The sequence below is a fragment of the Bombina bombina genome, chromosome 5 (assembly GCF_027579735.1).
Source record: "Bombina bombina isolate aBomBom1 chromosome 5, aBomBom1.pri, whole genome shotgun sequence".
NCBI classification, from domain to species: Eukaryota; Metazoa; Chordata; class Amphibia; order Anura; family Bombinatoridae; genus Bombina; species Bombina bombina.
The window spans coordinates 309283027-309292280 of record NC_069503.1 but is presented as its reverse complement, the minus strand read 5'-3'; positions in this window follow the sequence as shown (position 1 = coordinate 309292280).

Here is a 9254-nt window from a genome sequence, read left to right as displayed (position 1 = left end):
TCTAAAGACCGCTGCTTCATAACCCTGTCCGCCTGCTCTGAGCAGGCGGACAGGAACCGCCGGAAATCAACCCGATCGAATACGATCGGGTTGATTGACAGCTCCCTACTGGCGGCCGATTGGCCGCGAGTCAGCAGGGGGCGGCGTTGCACCAGCAGCTCTTGTGAGCTGCTGGTGCAATGTTAAATGTGGAGAGCGTATTGCTCTCCGCATTTAGCGAGGTCTTGCGGACCTGATCCGCAGTGTCGGATCAGGTCCGCAAGCCCTTTGATAAATGGGCCCCATAGTATATAGATGGTCATTTTTTCCTAGTTCTTATATGGTTCGTCTATGAGGTTAAAAATCTCACACGCAGAGACTAGACACGCCTCTTTAGTGTAAAAAGGTTAAGCGGATTACATCACCGCTAATGAATGCGAAAGTGGAGTGGATTATAGACACCCGATATTCAACAGATCCTGACATAGAAGTACTTTACAGGTATCGGTACATAATTTCTAGCTTATATATAACATTGATCATGGCAACAAAGGGGCTTCTCATTTGATAGACAATAACTACACTGTGGGGGTCATGATTGTTACATCGGAGGAAACATTTATTTGTGTGTATATATATATATATATACTGTGGTCAATAGGTGGTTGAGCTTGCTGACAGTTTTGATGTCACCAACGTTTTCTTTTGCTAAATAATTTTGTAGTATTGTTCACAAAGAGACCTAGCTACAATGTTCCAATGTTATGAATGTAATATGGGATCAGTAGTTTTAAAGGATAGAAACAAGTAAGGTAACACTGGTCTTAAAGGGTGGTGTCTCTGAATGTGTCTTGGATAGTTCCATATTTAAAAGTCAGCACTTTCAGAATATTAACAGAAGCCTGAGGAAACAGCGAGGAGAGCTGAGAAACTCGTTGCGCTACTGTTTTTAAATACACTTTGGGTACATGTTGTCCCCAATGTTTATATACGAATTTGTACATTAAAATCTTAATTTTTGAGATTTCTGGAACTCTGAGCTTTAATTATCTAGCTCACAGCACTAGGAGCGGCCAAAAGGTGAATCCCTGCTCTTTGGATCAGTGAGCTGTGACACTGAGAGTTCCCAGAATGCCCCACTTAGCACAATTGGGTGCTGCCACACTTGTGAGTATGTTTTTATAGTGTGCATTAATTCTATATATCACCAGTGTTACACGAAGAGGCGCCCTTGTTTGTGATTCTTTTTCAGAGAAGTCTATTGGAGTGTGCAGTTTATCTACACAAGATCATTCGGAAGTGCCTGATCCAGGGAAGGAATCCATATGGAGTCCATTTAAGATCAACAGATAATCAATCAGATAAGACTTTGCAACTACAAGCTTGTTTGTATATGTATACAGGTGTAAACACATACACGTTTAATTTGTGTGTTTTTGTTATCTGGTCATTTTTAATTTTAATTTAGTTTTTTGCCAATTTTTATTATCCACTTTTTATTTTTTAATATTTTTATTATAATTTTTATTTTTTAATATAGTCTCAGTATAAACCGAGTAATATGTATGCTCTAACAATAAAGTGTTAATCCTAGTCTGATCGTTTGTAAGTTTTTAGCACCCCCTAGAGTTGAGGCATTTATTTGTTATCAACAGTCGAGTATTACACTCATAATAACACCATCTAATATAAATTATTAAAAAAGATATTGCACAAAAAAGTTATGTCTTCAAAAATATAAGGTCTCAAGCAGGCAAAGGACTTTAACATAGAGATACATACATATAAATGTACATGTCTAAAGATGTATATCTATATATGTGTATATATATATATATATATATATATATATATATACAGGTAGCCCTCAGTTTACGCCGGGGTTAGGTTCCAGAAGGAATGGTTGTAAATCGAAACCGTTGTAAATTGAAACCCAGTTTATAATGTAAGTCAAAAGGAAGTGAGGGAGTTAGGTTCCAGGCCCCTCTCAAAATTGGCATAAGTAACACCAATACATTATTTTTAAAGCTTTGAAATGAAGACTTTAAATGCTAAACAGCATTATAAATCTAATAAAATAATCACACAACACAGAATATATAATTAAACTAAGTTAAATGAACAAAAACATTTGCTAAATAGCATTATAAAACTAATACAATAATCACACAACAAAGACTTCACTTGCATTTTTCTGCAAACAGTTCTTTCTATGCATTCGAATCGGGACTGATTTATAGACAGGAAGATCTTGTTCCTTTGAAATCTGCTCGATAGCTCAGGTCTGGTTAAACTGATTAATTTCAGCTTGCTTGGCTTTGCTGCAACACAAGCGGATAGATCCACCTACTGGCTATTTTAATAAATGCACTGCTTCTCAATGCTTTTCAATAGCAGTCACATGACTGGAAAAAAAGGTTGTTATTCTGAAACGGTGTAAATTGAACCGTTGTAAAACGAGGGCCACCTGTATATATGTCTTTATATGTATATATGTGTGTACATAAGTATTTACAGACATGTATACACATATAAACACATAAATACATATGTATACATATATAGGTATATATATAGTATCTCACAAAAGTGAGTACACCCCTCACATTTTTGTAAATATTTTATTATATCTTTTCATGTGACAACATTGAAGAAATGACACTTTGATACAATGTAAAGTAGTGAATGTACAGCCTGTATAAATTTGCTGTCCCCTCAAAATAACTCAACACACAGCCATTAATGTCTAAACCGTTGGCAACAAAAGTGAGTAAACCCCTAAGTGGAAATGTCCAAATTGGGCCCAATTAACCATTTTCCCTCCCCGGTGTCATGTGACTTGTTAGTATTACAAGGTCTCAGGTGTGAATGGGGAGCAGTTGTGTTAAATTTGGTGTTATCGCTCTCACACTCTCTCCTACTGGTCACTGGAAGTTTAACATGGCACCTCATGGCAAAGAACTCTCTGAGGATCTGAAAAAACATAATTTATGTAAGAACTTACCTGATAAATTCATTTCTTTCATATTGGCAAGAGTCCATGAGCTAGTGACGTATGAGATATACAATCCTACCAGGAGGGGCAAAGCTTCCCAAACCTCAAAATGCCTATAAATACACCCCTCGCCACACCCACAATTCAGTTTAACGAATAGCCAAGTAGTGGGGTGATAAGAAAGGAGTAAAAAGCATCAACAAAGGAATTTGGAAATAATTGTGCTTTATACAAAAAATCATAACCACCATAAAAAGGGTGGGTCTCATGGACTTGCCAATATGAAAGAAATGAAAATATCAGGTAAGTTCTTACATAAATTATGTTTTCTTTCATGTAATTGGCAAGAGTCCATGAGCTAGTGACGTATGGGATAGTAATACCCAAGATGTGGAACTCCACAGAAGAGTCACTAGAGAGGGAGGGATAAAATAATAACAGCCATTTTACGCTGAAAAATATTAATCCACAACCCAAAATATAAATTTATTCTCATAATGAAAATAAAAAACTTAAACATAAGCAGAGGAATCAAACTGAAACAGATGCCTGAAAAACTTTTCTACCCAAAACTGCTTCCAAAGAAGAAAAATACATCAAAACGGTAGAATTTAGCAAATGTCTGCAAAGAAGACCAGGTTGCTGCTTTGCAAATCTGATCAACTGAAGCTTCATTCTTAAAAGACCACAAAGTGGAGACTGATCTAATAGAATGAGCTGTAATTCTCTGAGGCGGGCCCTGACCCGACTCCAAATAAGCCTGAGATGCCAAGGAAATGGCAGAAGCCTTCTGACCTTTCCTAGAACCAGAAAAGATAACAAATAGACTAGAAGTCTTCCTGAAATCTTTAATAGCTTCAACAAAATATTTCAAATCTCTTACCAAATCCAAAGAATGCAAGGATCTCTCCAAAGAATTCTTAGGATTAGGACACAAAGAAGGGACAACAATTTCTCTATTAATGTTGTTAGAATTCACAACCTTAGGTAGAAATTTAAGTGAAGTCCGCAAAACTGACTTATCCTGATGGAAAATCATAAAAGGAGATTCACAAGAAAGAGCAGATAATTCAGAAACTCTTCTAGCAGAAGAGATGGCCAAAAGGAACAACACTTTCCAAGAATTTATGAGAAAAACACCATGAAATGTAAGTGTTCCAAACTCAATAATAAATCTTCCTAGAAACAGATTTACAAGCCTGTAACTTAGTATTAATTACTGAGTCAGAGAAACGTCTATAACTAAGCATTAGGCATTCAATTTCCATGGAAGTGGCCAAGGTTGGCAACTGGACATCCGAACAAGATCCGCATACCAGAACCTGTGAGGCCATGCTGGAGCTATCAGCAACATAAATGATTGTTCCATGATGATCTTGGAAATCACTCTTGGAAGAAGAACCAGAGGCGGGAAGATATAAGCAGATTGGAAGAACTGCTAACGCATCCACCGCTTCCGCCTGAGGATCCCTGGACCATTACAGGTACCTGGGTAGTTTCTTGTTTAGATGGGAAGCCATCAGATCTATTTCTGGAAGACCCCACATCTGAACAATCTGAGAAAACACATCTGGATGGAGCGACCACTCCCCAGAATGTAAAGTCTGACGGCTGAGTTAATCCGCTTCCCAATTGTCTATACCTGGGATATGAACCGCAGAAATTAGACAGGAGCTGGATTCCACCCAAACAAGTATCCGAGACACTTCTTTCATAGCTTGTGGACTGTGAGTCCCACCCTGATGATTGACATATGCCACAGTTGTGATATAGTCTGTCTGAAAACAAATGAACGGTTCTCTCTTCAACAGAGGCCAAACCTGAAGAGCCTTGAAAATAGCACAGCGTTCTAAAATATTGATTGGTAACCTCGCCTCTTGAGATTTCCAAACCCCTTGTGCTGTCAGAGATCCCCAGACAGCTCCCCAACCTGAAAGACTTGCATCTGTTGTGATCACAGTCCAGGTTGGATGAACAAAAGAGGCCCCTTGAACTATACGAAGGTGATCTGGAGAAGTCTCATATGAAAACGAGCAAAGGGGATCGCGTCCGATGCTGCAGTCATGAGACCTAAAATTTCCATGCACATAGCTACTGAAGGGAATGATCGAGACTGAAGGTTCTGACAAGCTGAAACCAATTTTAATATCTCTTCTCTGTTAGAGACAGAGTCATGGACACTGAATCTATCTGGAAACCTAAAAAGGTGACCCTTGTCTGAGGAATCAAATAACTTTTTGGTAAATTAATCCTCCAACCATGTCTTTGAAGAAACAACACTAGTTGATTTGTGTGAGATTCTGCAGAATGTAAAGACTGAGCTAGTACCAAGATATCGTCCAAATAAGGAAACACTGCAATACCCCGTTCTCTCATTACAGAGAGTAGGGCACCGAGAACCTTTAAAAAGATTCTTGGAGCTGTCGCTAGGCCAAATGGAAGAGCGACATTTTGGTAATGCTTGTCTAGAAAAGAGAATCTCAGAAACTGATAGTGGTCTGGATGAATAGCAATATGAAGATATGCACCCTGTAAGTCTATTGTGGACATAGAATGCCCTTGCTGAACAAAAGGCAGAATAGTCCTTAAAGTCACCATTTTGAAAGTTGGCACTCTTACATAACGATTCAAAATTTTCAGATCCAGAACTGGCCTGAATGAATTTTCTTTCAATGAATAGATTTGAATAAAACCCAGACCCTGTTCCTGAAACGGAACTGGTATAATTACCCCTGAAAGCTCCAGGTCTGAAACACACTACAGAAAAGCCTGAGCCTTTACTGGATTTGCTGGGATGCATGTGAGAAAAAAATCTTTTCACAGGAGGTCTTACTCTGAATCCTATTCGGTACCCTTGAGAGATAATATTCTGAATCCATTGATTTTGGACAGAATATGCCCAAAAGTTTTGGAAGAAACCTAATCTGCCCCTACCAGCTGAGCTGGAATGAGGGCCGCACCTTCATGCAGACTTGGGGGCTGGCTTTGGTTTCTTAAACGGTTTGGATTTACTCCAACTTGAAGAAGGTTTCCAGTTGGAACCAGATTCTTTGGGGGAAGGATTATGTTTCTGTTCCTTATTTTGACGAAAGGAACGAAAACGGTTAGAAGCTTTAGATTTACCCTCAGGTCTTTTATCCTGAGGCAAAAAACTCTCTTCCCCCCAGTGAAAGTTGAAATAATCGAATCCAACTGAGAACCAAATAACTTATTACCTTGGAAAGAAAGAGATAGTAATCTAGACTTAGATACATGTCAGCATTCCAATATTTGAGCCACAAAGCTCTTCTAGCTAAAATAGCTAAAGACATAGATTCAACATCAATTTTGATGATATCAAAAATGGCATTACAGATAAAATGCATGTTGAAGCAAGCGAACAATGCTAAACAAATCAGGATCCATTTCCTGTTGCACTAAGCTTTCCAATCAAAAAGTTGATGCGGCTGCAACATCAGCCATAGAAATGGCAGGCCTGAAAAGATAACCAGAATATAAATAAGCTTTCCTTAGTTAAGATTCAAGTTTCCTATCTAAAGGGTCTTTAAAAGAAGTACTATCTTCCATAGGAATAGTAGTACATTTACCAAGAGTAGAAATGTAGCCCCATCAACTTTGTGGATCTTTTCCCAAAACTCCAATCTAACTGCTGGCAAAGGATACAACTTTTTAAACCTTGAAGAATGAATAAAAGAAGTACCATGCCTATTCCATTCCTTAGAAATCATATCAGAAATAACATCAGGATCTGGAAAAACGTCTGGAGTAACCACAGGGGGTTTATAAACAGAATTTAAAGGTTTACTAGTTTTAATATCAAGAGGACTAGTTTCCTCAATATCCAATGTAATCAACACCTCTTTTAACAAGGAACGAATATACTCCATTTTAAATAAATAAGTAGATGTGTCAGTGTCAATATCTGAGGAAGGATCTTCTAAATCAAATAGATCCTCATCAGAGGAGGATAATTCAGTATGTTGTCAGTCATTTGAAAATTCATCAACTTTATGAGAAGATTTAAAAGACCTTTTATGTTTATTAGAAGGCGGGATGGCAGACAAAGCCTTCTGAATCGCATCAGCAATAAAATCTTTTATATTCACAGGTATATCGCCGCAACCTACCTACACCATTAACCTCTAATCTGCCGCCCCCAACGTCGCAGCCACTATTCTAAATTTATTAACCCCTAAACCTAAGTCTAACCCTAACAACCCCTAACTTAAATATAATTTAAATAAAAATTAATATCATTAACTAAATTATTCCTATTTAAAACTAAATACTTACCAATAAAATAAACCCTACGCTAGCTACAATATAACTAATAGTTGCATTGTATCTAGCAAAAAGGGCATTTAGCACTATTGCAGGCCCAAAGCCCTAACCTTAAAAATAAACCCACCCAATACACCCTTAAAAAAATCCTAACACTAACCCCAGAAGATTCACTTACCAGGAGAAGTCTTCATCCAACGAAGCCGGCAGAAGTGGTCCTCCAGATGGGCAGAAGTGGTCCTCCAGACGGGAAGAAGTCTTCATCCAGACGGCATCTTCTACCTTATTCTTTCCGACGCGAAGCGGCTCCATCTTCAAGACATCCGACGCTGAGCATCCTCTTCTTCCGACGGACTAACGACGAATGAAGGTACCTTTAAATGACGTCATCCAAGATGGTGTCCCTTAGATTCCGATTGGCTGATAGAATTCCATCAGCCAATCGGAATAAAGGTAGAAAAAAATCCTATTGGCTGATTGGATCAGCCAATAGGATTGAGCTCGCATTCTATTGGCTGTTCCAATCAGTCAATGGAATGTGAGCTCAATCCTATTGGCTGATCCAATCAGCCAATAGGATTTTTTCTACCTTTATTTGCGATTGGCTGATAGAATTCTATCGGAATCTAAGGGACGCCATCTTGGATGACATCATTTAAAGGTACCTTCATTCGTCGTTAGTCCGTCGGAAGAAGAGGATGCTCCGCGTCTGATGTCTTGAAGATGGAGCCGCTCCGCGTTGGAAGGGTGAAGATAGAAGATGCCGTCTGGATGAAGACTTCTGCCCATCTGGAGGACCACTTCTGACCGTCTGGAGGACCACTTCTGACGGCTTCTTTGAGGACATCTTGCCGCTTGGATGAAGACTTCTCCCGGTAAGTGAATCTTCGGGGGTTAGTGTTAGGATTTTTTTAAGGGTGTATTGGGTGGGTTTATTTTTTAGGTTAGGGTTTTGGGCCTGCAATAGAGCTCAATGCCCTTTTAAGGGCAATGCCCATCCAAATGCCCTTTTCAGGGCAATGGGGAGCTTAGGTTTTTTTAGTTAGGCTTTTATTTGGGGGGTTGGTTGTGTGGGTGGTAGGTTTTACTGTTGGGGGGTTGCTTGTATTTTTTTTTACAGGTAAAAGAGCTGATTTCTTTGGGGCAATGCCCCACAAAAGGCCCTTTTTTATTGATAGTTTAGGCTGTTTTTTTTTTATTTTGGGGGCTTTTTTTATTTTGACAGGGCTCTTAGATTAGGTGTAATTAGTTTAAATATCTTGTAATTTGTTTTTTATTTTCTGTATTTTTTTTTTGTGATTTAGCTAATTTAATTTATTTAATTGTATTTAATGTAGGGCATTTATTTAATTGTAGTGTAGTGTTAGGTGTTAGTGTAACTTAGGTTAGGTTTTATTTATAAGGTAAATTTGTATTTATTTTAGCTATGTAGTTATTAAATAGTTAATAACTATTTAATAACTATTCTACCTATTCTATTAGTTATATTGTAGCTAGCTTTGGGTTTATTTTATAGATAAGTATTTAGTTTTAAATAGGAATAATTTAGTTAATGATAGTAATTTTATTTATATTTATTTAAATTATATTTAAGTTAGGGGGTGTTAGGGTTAGACTTAGGTTTAAAGGGTTAATACATTTAGAATAGTGGCAGCGACGTTGGGGACGGCAGATTAGGGGGTTAATAAATGTAGGTAGGTGGCGGCGATGTTGGGTGCATCAGATTAGGAGTTAATAAATATAATGTAGGTCACGGCGATGTTAGGGGCGGCAGATTAGGGGTTAATAAGTATAATGTAGGTGGCGGTGATGTTAGGGGCGGCCGATTAGGGGTTAATAATATTTAACTAGTGTTTGCGAGGCGGGAGTGCGGCGGTTTAGGGGTTAATATTTTTATGCTAGTGGTGGTGATGTCCGGAGCGGCAGATTAGGGGTTAAAACATTTATAGTGTTTGCGATGCGGGAGGGCCTCGGTTTAGGGGTTAATAGGTAGTCTATG